Raw genomic sequence first — 14004 nt, 5'->3', positions numbered from 1 at the left:
GAATAAAATGCGGCATTAATATTTTCTATTAGCATCATTTTCCGTTAATATTGCAATTCAGGTGTACAGCAAAGTTTGTCTGACTTGAAACTTCAGTGCACTCTTGCTTGAATTACGATTTCACTCAAAAAATTGGGAAGCACCGGAACCGGAAGTAGACCGAATTCAAGTCTTGATCAGAGCAAACATTTTTGTGTCTTAAAATAGATACTACTACTACATACTGAAACGGTTAAATTCATAATTTACATGGCACACGAGATGGCGATATTCATAACTTAACGATCTTGGCAAAATGAAGCAACATCATAAGCTATTAAACAGCTAGTTGCCTAAGTATATTTACTGCTCATTCCCGTTAAATTTAATAACATGTAACTATTATTATTATTTTTTTTCCCAGAATGTGATCAAAATCGAAATGTCGGTTGAGAGGGAAGGAGAGATTATTAAACTTTGATGAATGAAAACTGAAAACAACAGAAACTTCAATCAAAAACGCACGTAGAAATGCACAAAAATATATTTAACAGCATAAGATGTAAATGTCTGCGTAAAAGATAAATATACTTTAAAGACAGATAATTTCAATGTTTCTGCACGTATGAGGAGAGTTAGGCTTAGAATTTGGACGTGGTTTCAGCAAGACACCGTGACGGAACTTCAGGAATGTTACCTCCATCAATCCATCTCCGCTAGGAACTCAGAGAAGAATCAACGCTTCTATTGTAATGTCATGAGCTCAGAACGTGCCCGTTCCATTGGGTTGAGAGCATAAAAGGGACGACTGCGAGATTTACTTCATCGATTCACATTTGATTTTGAGGTTAACATGCTACGTATTTTTTTGACGCTCATGTCTATTCCACCTTTTGGTTTTTGAATTTTATCATGCCAATTACTGGGCCTTTCCCTCTGAAAGTTATTCGAACGAAGCTCCCTTTAATTAAGTGGGGCGCGAAAGAATATGACGCACTTTGGGATTATTTCTGTCTGCCGAAACTGAAGCAATGCTAAAGCGCCTCAAACGGGTCATAATATCACTGTAAAATTGCAACAAATAGAAGCTAACTTTATAAAATGGCTTGTACTCAAAAAGTTTATTGTCAATTTGCTTAAGTCTTGATCAAAGATACAAATCTATGAGACAAACAAAAGATACAAACATATATTAAGAAGACAATGTTTGTCCCAAGATGAAGTTTGGATTTCTCGGAGGAAAGCTGCCAAGCCACAAGTTGCCTAGGACAACGCTCCAGTGACTGAAATTTCAAATTCATTTTCTAAATTGAAATCTGAAAAAATTCAGGAGAACCTAGAACCAAAGCCTGTCGATGTGACGAAAAACAAAGAGACGCCCATAGAAGTCGATCCTGACACTATTGCCATTAGTTAAAAAAGAAAGACTCTGGCAGATTATTTTTCCTCGACTGGAAGTAACCAGAAATAAACTGAAAAGTCATTTTTATTCAAGCTGGAGTAAATGACGTCATCGGAATTTTAATCAATTTATCCCGATTACACTTAAATTCAGTGACCCACGAGCCCAGGCTGTCTGACTGCTGATGAAAAAAGAAGTGCATTTCAGTACTTTCAGAACCAAAGAGGGCACTCTTTTAGAAAATTCGCGAATTCATTTAAATACCGAATCAGAAGAAATTATGAAGGAACTTTGCACGAAGGGTTTTCCAGTTCAAACATTAAAACAATTCTCCAGGAAAAGTACTGACCGTGAAGAGATGCTTCCTTTGTTTTTCGAGCAATGGCAACGTTGTACAGAAAAAAAACATTTTTATCTCCAGGTCGTGAGACTGTGTATCGGAAATTCTAAACATTTGTTCATTTTAAAATTATTTTGCGATATTGCTGTTGAACTGAATTTTATGGTTTAAGTGCGGATAACACGATATTTAATAAATGAAGGTAACACACGAAACATTGAAAAAACGCCCCTTTGGGCGTAATGTAAAATCTGAAAACTTGTTTTTTTTTTTTTTTTTTTTTTTTTTTTTTTTTTTTTTTTTTAACAGTTTGTTTTAAATCAGGGTTTCTTAAACTGTGGGTCACGACCCCCAAGGGGGTCGCGGGACCTGCTGTAGGGGGTCGCCAAAAATTTTAGCAGTTTTGATATGTCTTTAACTTATTATAATTTTACAATTACCAAATATTTTTACGTAATGTATCTGAAAATAGATAAAAATAAAACAATACAGACAAAGGAAAAAATGAAAACGTTTCGACGTTTTCTTTCTGTAATATAAATGTTCATTTTCCTTGCTTTGCACGTGACACTGTCATTTCGTCTGTTACTTACTTAAAATTTTCCCATTGTTCTATGTCTTAAAATTAAAAATTAAAGTTAATGACCTAAAACTGCAAATGTAAATTACAGTACAAGTGAAAAAATTGACAGTTTCACTCACGCGTGTGTCGGATTTGCGCAATACTTATGCGGTCCCACAAAATTTTTGTAAATATTATTATGGGGTCTTGGGGAGTGGAGAAAAAATATCAGTGATAAAAAGGGGTCGCGACTGAAAAAAGTTTAAGAAACCCTGCTTTAAATAATGACAATAGTTTCACTGCGCAAACTATAACTGCATCGCTATTCTTGCGCTACTGAACAAATGTTACAACTGAGAGAACGATACTAGTGTTCCCAGATATCTGTCAAGGAATTAGGGATCGGCGCCGAGAAACTTCTCGATTTCTCCTTGAAATTATTTTACAATTTTTAATTTTTTAAACATAAAAATGCATGCTCGTTACTGCAACTTTGCAATCAACAAAAATTTTATTCTTATTATTTATTTTCAGTTTATTTTTCAAGTATTCTTCAAATTTTTGTTTCATATTTATGTTTTATAATTTATTTTTTATGTATTACTCTTTATTTTTGGAAATCAAGTGGGTTACTTGAAATTAGGAAATGGCTCACCCGATGACCCGTGGGTCATAGGTTGTCGAGGCTCGCTCTAAGATAAAACTTAGCATGATTTTAAATTAAAACTTTGCTGCAAACCGAAATCAAATCTCAAAAAACGTTGTCTCATCAAAATGGGTCACGAGTCAAAGAGTATTGAAAGAAAACGGGGATTAAAGAAAGCTTCTAGATTATCTTCTTGAATTCCCTTTCTTTGAAGAAGCATTCACGGGTGCCAAGTGGAAGAATGAACCAGGTCTGCAGGAGCACGTCTCTTGCGGGTGGGCTTCCAGTGCTTTAGAACTAGGCGACAAACCCCCTTCCGGATTCCCCCCTCCCTTGATTTTTTTTAATTTTATTTTTATTTATTTATTATTATTATTTTTTATTTTTACAGTTAATTGCTTAGAAAAAGTGCAAATATTTCTGCATCGCAGCCCATTGCCATTGTAATCAAAGCGTGTGATGTCTTTCGGTTAGGAATAATAATAAAATTTGTGCGTGACTGCGGTTCTCGTGCAGAAAAAAAAAAAAAAAAAAAAATCATCTACATTCATATAAATGCTCTTGTTTTCTCTATCGTTTGGTTTTGAAGACCTACGCTTTCATTTTGCGAGGAAAATTCTGTCTAGGGCAATGAATTAGTTCCGGTTCCGCGGTTCCTCTTTCCGCGTTTTCTAAATTCTTCTTGTTCCTGCGAAATCGGCCAGTACAGGACATGCAGGTAAGAGAGGACCTACTTCCTACCTCCTACCTAAAAAGCCTCTTTCAGACTTTTTTTTTTTTTTTTTTTGCTTTTTTGAAATATTATTGCTTTCATATTTAGATTGTTTTTAAATGTAATTATTATTTTCTGTGCTTATAATTCATGATGTAGCGAACGGCATGCAGGGGCAGTTCTTAAGATTATTAGAAATTTATTTTTGCAAACAAAAACAATAAAGAGTCGTAAAATGACCTGAAGAACAATACATATTGTTCGGCACTCATTAATTGGCTCAGTATAATCTTTTAGATACTAACCCCTTGAAAAGCTTTAAGTTTGTTGACACTAGAAATTTCGTTAGAAATAATGTTACAGTAAGTAATCGGTTGATTAAGTTCTTGTTCATTGTGTTGGCTATAAAATTATTTTCAAATAATACTGAAGTTATTATTTATATATTTTCGTAATTGTAAATTTATGTTTTAAGCTCATGTAGCCCTTTAGGTCATTCCACCTCTCTCTCTAGGTTTTAAGCTCATGGTTGTAAGCATGTTTAAGGTATGGTAGACTCTAAATTTTAAGCTCTTTAGGTTTTAAGCTCATGTAGCTCTTTAGGTCATCTAACTTTAAGCTCTTTAGGTCATTCCACTTGATGTTTCCCGTAAAATTAAATTTTGTGAGCCTAAGCTAGATTTTTCTTCGCATCTAAGAGGGTATTATTCGGGAGACTCAGTTTACATCCGGTTTTAATATCAAACTCATGGAGGTTATTTTCAGTACTATGCAAACTAGAATTCATGAAATTTTCAACTAAGTAATCATTTTTAAATAATGTAAAACATATAAATTTTGAACCATACATTAAAAAAAATAATCAGTGTTTAGAGTCCTATTGAAATTTCATTTCTCTCTCCAATTTTTTTTTTTTCCAAAGTCTAAATAATAGTACAAGTTTCTATAAAATTCAAATAATAATTAATAAATTACGAAATTTCACATATTGTGCTTGTGAAAAAATAGGATCATATTTACCTTGAGTATTTTCTTCAGCAAAATAGCTTTTAAAAGAAAGTTGTTAGTGTAATAACTTAAAAAAAAATAATAATATCGTGAAAAAAATAATACAGATAACTCTCTCTAAAACCAGTACTCACGATTCTGATTGGTTTTGGTCTTCTACGGAGGTGATCGACTTAGAGGAGAATTTTTAATACAGAAGTTTCTTTACTTCCGATGGTCACCATAAGAGAGTTTATTGTAACTATTATTAAAAAAAAAAAAAAAAAAAAAAAAAAAAAAAAAAAAAAAAAATTATTTTTCACTATAAGAAATAAAAATAGGAATAACTGGATTTTTTTTTTTTTTTTTTTTTTTTTTGTCTAGGGATATATTTTCAGAGGATCCCCCCCCCTTCCGAGCATATTTTTCCTGTGTATATTTTTTTAGAATTTAAGAACACATTTTATCTCATACAATCATCAGATCCTAATCAGCTCATACCGCCAACTCGTACGAATTATTTGACGGATTATACCTAATTCTGTTTTCGAATTCCGTGACAGGTAATCATGAGAGGCTGATCAAAGGAAGAATGTTTTGTTTTATTACGAGAACTAAAATGAATCACCGAAAGAGATCGTCTGCTGTTGGGAGTAGTGAAGTGACCTTTCCCGTTTTATCCCGACACCTTATCTGCAATAGCGATCAGGAAGAACTCCATCCGCCTTTTTGAACATCCTCCCGCCCGAAAAATTCCAATCAGTCAGGGGTGAAATCAGGGGACCTGTCGAGTAGAATACAAGGGAGGAAAAGAAAAGGAGGATGCGCGAACGTCCATTCGTCTGTCATTATGTCTTGCTGTCGTCGATGGTTTGGCAGCGAAAGAATGCGTCTTTGCCACCGCATCGAGATGTATTATTTTCTCTTTCCCTCCCTCTCAACTCAACTCCATCCAGCTAAGCGGACGTCGAGGATGCTAGAGGGAGAAGGAGGAGGAGATGAAGCTGTGGTTTACGGTTTTGCGCATTCCATTCAAGAATATTCGAAATTCCATACCGCACTTGGAGAAATAAAAATACAAATGCAATTATGAATATAGGGAAATTTCGCTACAGTACTTGCTATGCAACTGACAGTTTAGGATTGTTAATTTAGAAGTCAAACAACAAAAATCAGGGTTATATTTCCAAATGTTCACAGGACTAGTTTCGATGGTTTTACCGAACCACCATCCTCAGCTGCAAAAGTACAAATGAACGGGATAAGATATGATGATTAGATAAGAAAGCCTAGACAGGAGATAAGACACTGGCGCCATCTGGTTGCTGAAACAAGAACTAAAACATAATTTATTTTAAAGGCTGAAGGCAAAGATGGATTGGAATTAGGAATTTAACTAGAACAGAAAGATTTTTTTTGAATTTTTTCTTATCTAATCATTATATCTTATCTCGTTCATTTGCGTTTTTGCAGCTGAGGATGATGGTTTGGTAAAACCATTCGAAACTAGTCCAGTGAAAATATAAAAATATAACGCTGATTTTTGTTGTTTGCTTTCTAAATTAATATTTGTTCGGCGCGTTATTGTATCTTAATTTAGGATTGCTTGCGACAGGTAAATGCCAACTTTATATGACGTAAAATAATGTAACGTAAGGTGAAGCGAAAAATAGAAGCAATACAATATAAAAGTTCCTGACATCAAAAAGTTTGACAATATGTTGTTATTCACGTTCATTGCGAAATGATATGTGATTTCACACGAAAGAAACATTTTCAGTAACGTAACGTAATGACATGTTTTAAGGTATTTCTTCCGCCTTCATAGCGTGCCTTCGTGATGTAGGTGTAGTGGTCTGCATGCTGGCCGCGTATTCCATAGGTCTGTGGTTCGATTCCCGGCGAAGGCGTTGCTCATTTTTCAATCTCTCTTGCTTTCAAAAAAATTCTTATGTCTCTACAATGTAACCATCTTAAAAAGCAAATTTTACTGTTTAATTCAAATTAAACAGATTACATGTTGCCATTTTACAAAATATATCTTTGCCATTTAATTAAAAGCATAATCAGTTTACTGGAAGAAACGGAAGAAAATTCAACATGTTGTCGTCTTAGAATATCTTTACTTTTTAATCAAAATTAAAATTCAGAATATAAAGATTAATTTTTGTTTAAATCTCGCAGATGTGTTGCTCTTTTCAATATGCGATAAAACGGTCATAAATAATAATCAGAAATAAGACATAACATCTTTTACTTCTTTAAGGCTTTATAAACATACGGCCCACCAGCGGCCGAGCGGTAAAGTCGCTGAACACTGGTAGTTCGGTCCGAGGTTCGAATCCCGCGAACGGGCTGGCTGCATGGGCGTTTTGGTGGTTTTCCCCATGTGTAACGTGTATACTAGCCAGTTTCCCTTAGAAAGTCCTCCATAAAGGCATCCCTCTCCTTAGGCACATAGCTCACCAGGCTTTGCCATAATCGCACACACACTTTATAAACATACGTTTTTCATAAGCAAGTAAATGAATCATGTAGAAGTTATAGAGTACAGACAAAATAAGATTTTGTAAAAAGTGCTATTTTATACAACAAGTCTGATTAATAATGCATTTTCTAAGAAATAATATTGTAATTGCGCATTTTCTATACGTTATGGTCGACGTCCAAAATAAAATGGAATGGCGGTAGTGAAATTTCATATGAAAATTGCAGATTGTAATTTTCTCAAAATTTCTTTTTTTTTTTAATTTTATTCAAAAGGTTATATGTTTTCTTATATGTTTTAAAGTTCTCCTTGTATTATTTAAGTTAAAAAAAAAGGTTCGACGGGAGGGGGCGAAAACCAACGTCGAAGTTTTTAAAGCTAAAATTTCGCTTTAATCCAATTTCAGTTTGATTTAACAACATAAATGTGATTTAGAAAATGGCATCAGAACGTATTAATTTTGTTTTTAGAAATAATAATAAAAATCTGAAAGGTTTCAGATTTTAAATTACGTCCAAAGGAGCGTTTTTTTAACGTTTTGTGTGTTACCTTTATTTATTAAATGTCATGTTCTTTGCACTTAAACCATAAAATTCAATTCAACAGCAATATCGCAAAATAATTTTAAAATGAGCATATCTTTAGAATTTCCGATACACAGTTCCGCGCTGAAGATAAAAAGGGTCCCCCCCCCGGTAGAGTGTTGCTATTGCTCGCTTTTAAATCGTTGAGTTTGTTAATCAAAAATTCGTTAAAGTTTTACAAAATATGAAATTGATAATAAAATATTCCAAATTTCAAACTTGGGCTTCCAGTTGCCCATATTTGCAGTAGGATTACGTCATTCAAAATTGGATGGCTCTAGGTACCGTTGTTTTATCACAATAGGAGAAGCATACATACATTTATGCAGATTCTTCATTATTTAATTTTTTCAAATATAATACTGGGCGATAATATTCGGTGGCAACGATTTGAAAAGTAATACAGCCTTTTAAAGTTTTCAACGCAAAATCACAAACAAAAACAATAGTCCTTCAGGGCCAAAGCCCCTTTGGACTAAAAAATATTTGTAAGATTTTTCATACTTAATGCAATTCTTATTTCAGATTTATTTTTTGAAATATTTAGTCGCGAAATCTTTAAGGTTTGTATAGAGTCTCGTTTTCATAGGTAACCATAAACTAACAAGCTCTAAAAGGAGGTATTATCCTCAGGTTTTATTGACGACAAAAGTCAGAAGAAGCGTGTAAGAGACCCTTTATTCACTGAATGTAATTTCGAAGATGGCCCCACTTAGGCAAACACAAGCCATCACTTCTGACTTAACTCGAAATAAAATGTAGTAAATTTAGCCTGATGGCTCATAGGATAATTTACGGACAGGAAGACTCTGACTCGTAGAAGTCGGCGAAAACAAGCTTAATGGCTAGAAGCACTCAACGCCACAGAAATCTAATTGCTAATATCTCAAGATAGCAACGTTGTCTTCAAGTAGGACTAACGCACTTAAAAATCACCTTCCCAAACCTTCTGTTAAATACTATTTCTTTCTACCTCATTTGAATACACGCGCGCTAGCTTGTTGACATTCTGGCAAAAACCGTGGATGAAAAGAGCATGGAAGGAAAGTTGCTTTCAAATAAAATTTAACTGTTAGCTAAATTAAATAAATATCTCCAACTGCAATCCCGAATTTTCAAATCGCAAGTTTTCTTGATTTTCTTTAGCCTAAAGGGCCAATTTGCCGAAAAGGGCTATTAATTTCGTTTTAAGAAATGCAGTTATTTTATAGGGAACATTTTCAATGACAAGAACATTTTAAAATAAAGTTTTTTTTTAGCCTAAAGGGCGTTAGCCCAGAAGGGCTATTAATTTTGTTTTGGCATTTTGCGTTGATTCACTTTCTGCACTGTTTCACTTTTTAAACTGTTGCCACCAAATATTACTTTGCGAAAGGTAATTCTACATCTTGCTGTGCTATAAAAACAAATTTAGTCTACAAGTAAGCGTAAAATTCTTCTTCTTCTTTTTTTTTTTTTTTTTTTTAATGTTGGAGTGCAGTTTGCCAAATAACAAACTAAAATTCAAAATGTTTATTTATTTCTGTTATTGATCCAAAAGGGGCTGTAACGTCAGGACACCCGTGTCGGGTGAAAGAAAGACAGGTTGTCTTTTAAATTATTTATTTGATTAACTAAAATAGATTTCTTGATTAAAACATAAAAATAAACTGATCATTACAGCCCTAAATCATATAATATCCGCTAACGCAGATTGGACGCAAAAAAGCGTCCTTTTTACTGTAGTTACAGCATAAAAAAACTATTGTTCTACAGAAACCACTGGCGTGGTTTAGAACGTAAAATATGCGTCCTGTCGCCTCAAAATCACATGAAGAACTCTTACACAAACTCCCAGGAGAACTCCCAGGGGGTTTTATCTGCAGTCCTGCTTTTTGCAGGTATGGTCCATTTCATCCGCGAACAAACAGGAAGTTATAATTCAGCACCTGTGCCCGCGGGGGTGCTAGTAGCTGTATCGTCACAACCCGTTTTCTCCCCGGGGGGGCGGGTGTTTTCAGAACTCCAATTGCCGGTAGCTACCACAGCAAGTTTTCAAAGTAAACTAATTTGCAGTTATTAGCATTAATACATTTTACAACAACACTGGGCTAAGTACCAAGGATAAACATAACAAGAACTATATTGAGGCCAGTAAAGAAACATATAATCAACATAATACTGAGAAATAAACTTAATTATGCACATACAAACAAAGAACGTATAATTTTCTGAAAAATGTAATATACAATATACAATCCTAAGTTTAATATTAATTATATATCTAGCCAGGCTGAAAAGGGAAACCTTGCAGATTTTTAATTTTCCGTTTGTGATAAACTCTCAATGGTAACCCAACACCTGGATGAGAACTACATTTGACCTCAAAGTAAGCATGTACATTTAATTTGGCTTTAACATCAGAAAAAACCACTTCATTGCAATTTGGATTTACATCATTCATGAAGTAGCTATATTTAATCCCCTTTGACCGTTCAGTATCAGGCACTAGTATAGATAAATGATAAACTGGGGATTCTTCTATTTTCCTTGGTAAATTTACACAACTAGGTGTCTTGGGCAATTCTCCTACGGAATTTCTAGGCATTCGCAAACCTCCCGAGTCTGGTTGGTATGAAACGTCATTTAGCTTATCTACAGTTTCTTGTTCGTACCGAACCGAAAAAGTAATTCTTAACTTGTACACCTTTCCCAAAGAGTTACTGTGATCGTTTAACGCGACTAAGTCACAAGAGGGAACGTCACTTTTCTTTTGTAGGTCCGCTGTAAAAGAATATTTTATTGTAGGCAGTGATAGTTCATTCACTTTCGTTTCAGGCAGAAAGAAATTGGTTTTCTCTATCCTTTGTGTTTGAGACAAGACTTTACCCCTTTCTATAATGAGGAAAGAAACTTCGCTTGAGGGTTCGAGTTCGTCGCGTTCAGACTCCAGTGGACAACCTTTCCCCATTTCATTCTTTGATTGACTCGGAGCTCGAATACCTGTTTTCACCTGAAACAAAAGTTTATCGTGTTGATCTACGGCTAACTTTTCGGCGGTTCTGTTTCCTAACAGATAATGTTCCAATTCATTTCGAGTGACTGCTGCTTTTGTTGTTACTTGGCCAAAGGTTCCTTCTATTGTAACGTTTGCTAAGGGTACACAAATTGGGGCCTCATCAAACGGGTGTTTTACGCAAACAGTCTCGCCCGTCAGCATCGAAGGAGTGAGATATTTCTTGCAAATTACGTCAATGCATGACCCGGTATCTCTCAAAACTGGCAGATCAAAACCGTTCACTTTAGCTATCGTTAGATACGGGGCTAAACAATCTTCTTCAATCTCCTGGACTCTATTTACAATAAACGGAGTTTTGAGATCCCTTAATTTCCGGACATTGAGGCCTTAAGTGTTGGGTTGAACCACAAGAATAACACTTAATTGGTCTTCTCATATCAAATTGACGCTCATCCTGATTCCGGAGATGTTCCTTTCTGTCAGAGGCATATCTATCTTCCCCTCCAGACTGGTCATACTTTTTCGGATCCCTCGAATTTAAATTATTTATATTTCCCCTTTCTGACTCCGAACTATGAACAGGAGAGATCTTCTTCCGGAGTTCACGCACATTTTCATATTCTTTCATCATTTCCGCTAATTTCTCTGGAGTCGTTATCTTCCACCATTCGTCAATAAAATGTTGCCGCACTTCGGCATTTACACGACGCTTCATTTGGTCCGTTATCATGAGCTCCTTTAAAAGTTCAAAATCCGTAACTTCCAAACCTGCAATCCATTCTTCAAAGTAATTCCTTAATTCAAAGGCAAAATCTCTCCAAGTGGTTTGGGGGTGTTTCTGAGATTGCACGAATTTGATGCGAAATTTTTCTGGACTAAGTTTGAACCTTTTAAGCAGTATCCCTTTTATATAAGCGTAATCATAAGCCTGCTGTTCTGGTTCTCGCATAATCTGCTGAACTATGTCAGTTGGCAAAATTGTCAATAAAACCGAAACCCATTCTGATTGGTGAAGATTCGCACGCTTTGCTTGGCGTTCAAACATGACTAGATACAAACTGATATCGTTCTCTTCAGGATCAAATTTTGGCATAATTTTTTTTAGATCGTATCGGCTTTTTTGTAGTCCATTTTCTTCATTCCCACCATTTCCAGAGTCATTTCCGTTAGCGGCAAATAAACGTAACTTGGATAATTCAAATTCCATTTCTTCTCTTCTAATTCTATCCTGCCTTTCTTCTTCTTCTCTCCTAATTCTTTCTTGCTCCTTTTTTTTTCTCTCTCAAGCCTCGTTGAAGTGATATTTTCTAACATGCCTTTCACTAGTTCCTCCTCATAGGATTCAGTTCCCATAATCAGCTGTCTTAAATCCAATATCCTAAGTTCAGGGCTAACTCTTCAGCCAAGGATTTAAGATCCTCTTTCCTAACTTTTGCTAAGAATGCCATGATATAACCAAAATTATGATCCTAACAATTTTAGCTCCCCACACTACAGATACATACGATTGATTTAAAGAGATATCATTTTCACAAGAGAGAGTAAAAATTAAACTTTTATAATTTTTTTCACAACCTATTTTACAGATGTTAGACAAAACAAGACAGTAAACACTATAATATGCACATTATGCGTTCAAAAATAAAAACAAAAATTGTCTACTTGAGGACGTATGAAACTACAAATAATATTATCCTCTGAAAAGCTTTAAATTCAGTTGCGTAAAACACACTTGCTTATGATAATACAATATACTTTCCTCAAAATTTGGGATATGTTAAAAATATGCATTCAGAATACAATAAATTACACAATGCCTATCCATATGCTAGTGATTAACATTAATATGACAACAGTTAAAAGGAAAGATACTGGGGGTTTTATCATTCCTCTTTTACTCTTTCAATAGAAAAAAAAATATTCAGTTCTTACAGAAATAAAAGTTTGACACACCTTAACTGAAATTCTAATATTTATAACATTCAAAACGTCTTAGAAATGATATGTCAGAATGCCACCTAACATTAAAACCTTCAAGTTACAGTAATTCTACTCCTTTACACAATCCAATATATAAGTTTAATTTAAGCACAACACATTAACATTTCGGATATTAAAATAATCTATTAACACAGGTTTAAATTCTAAATTGTATACTTTCTTATTGTAACATAAAACCCAAAAAGCCCATTTCTTTAAGCTTTACAGGAACAAGTTGACTTACAACAGCTATGTGAACTTACATACTGATTTACAGAAATAAATTAAATTACTTTACTGCCTCAATATAAAAATCCAAGGTACTTACCCGTCGGGATTGGAGAGTTTAAATAGTTGCGATGCAAAACCGGATGCCGTCCCAACTTCGCTTCCCACAATTTAAGACTTTATGGACACTGATGATCCAGGCACCTATAATGCACACACACAAGATCTGATGATCTAAATTTTCTCGATCACAAGGTTGATCACCCACATACACTTTTTCAATACTCTACACATCACAATTATCTGATGATCTTCGGACAATGATTGTCCCACACGCTCACTGCGGTAAATTTTCTCGAACACAAAAGATGATCGCACAAGTATACACCTTTATCACCGCGCTTAAAGATGAGCTTATTTCAGGAGACTGTCGTTCCTCTTTTTCTGGACTGATGTCCGTAACTTCTTCGTGGATTCTATTCCCCACTTCGAAGAGCTGTAAATCACTTTTCGAACGGATGTTCGTAAATTCGTGCTGCACTTCAGAGCCTGGCGGTCTGTACTATCTGCAAACACTGATGATGTTCGGACAATGGCTGTCCTACAAACTGGAGATGAATTTCAGACTCGGACGGTCTGCAATCTCTGCATGGATTTTCTTATCTCGTCGCTTCGGAGAGCTGTAATCACTTTTTGGAACTGATGTTCGTAACTTTTCGTGCTGCACTTCAGAACCTGACGGTCTGTAATATCTGCAAAACACTGTTGATATCCGGACAATGACTCTCCCACAATCTTGAGATGAAATTTTAGAGCCTGACGGTCTGTAATTTCTGCATGGATTTTCTCATCTCGTCGCTTCGGAGAGCTGTAATCACTTTTTCGAACTGATGTTCGTAACTTTTCGTGCTGCACTTCAGAACCTGACGGTCTGTCATATCTTCAAAACACTGTTGATATCCGGACAATGACTGTCCCTCAATCTTGAGATGAAATTTTAGATCCTGACGGTCTGTAATTTCTGCATGGATTTTCTCATCTGAACCGCTGCCACCATTTATTATAGCTGTAACGTCAGGACACCCGTGTCGGGTGAAA

This window comes from Stegodyphus dumicola, chromosome 1 (assembly GCF_044657685.1).
Source record: "Stegodyphus dumicola isolate Sdum_Otavi_A_Nest chromosome 1, ASM4465768v1".
In the NCBI taxonomy this organism is placed as follows: Eukaryota; Metazoa; Arthropoda; class Arachnida; order Araneae; family Eresidae; genus Stegodyphus; species Stegodyphus dumicola.
Note: the sequence above shows the minus strand (reverse complement) of the source record.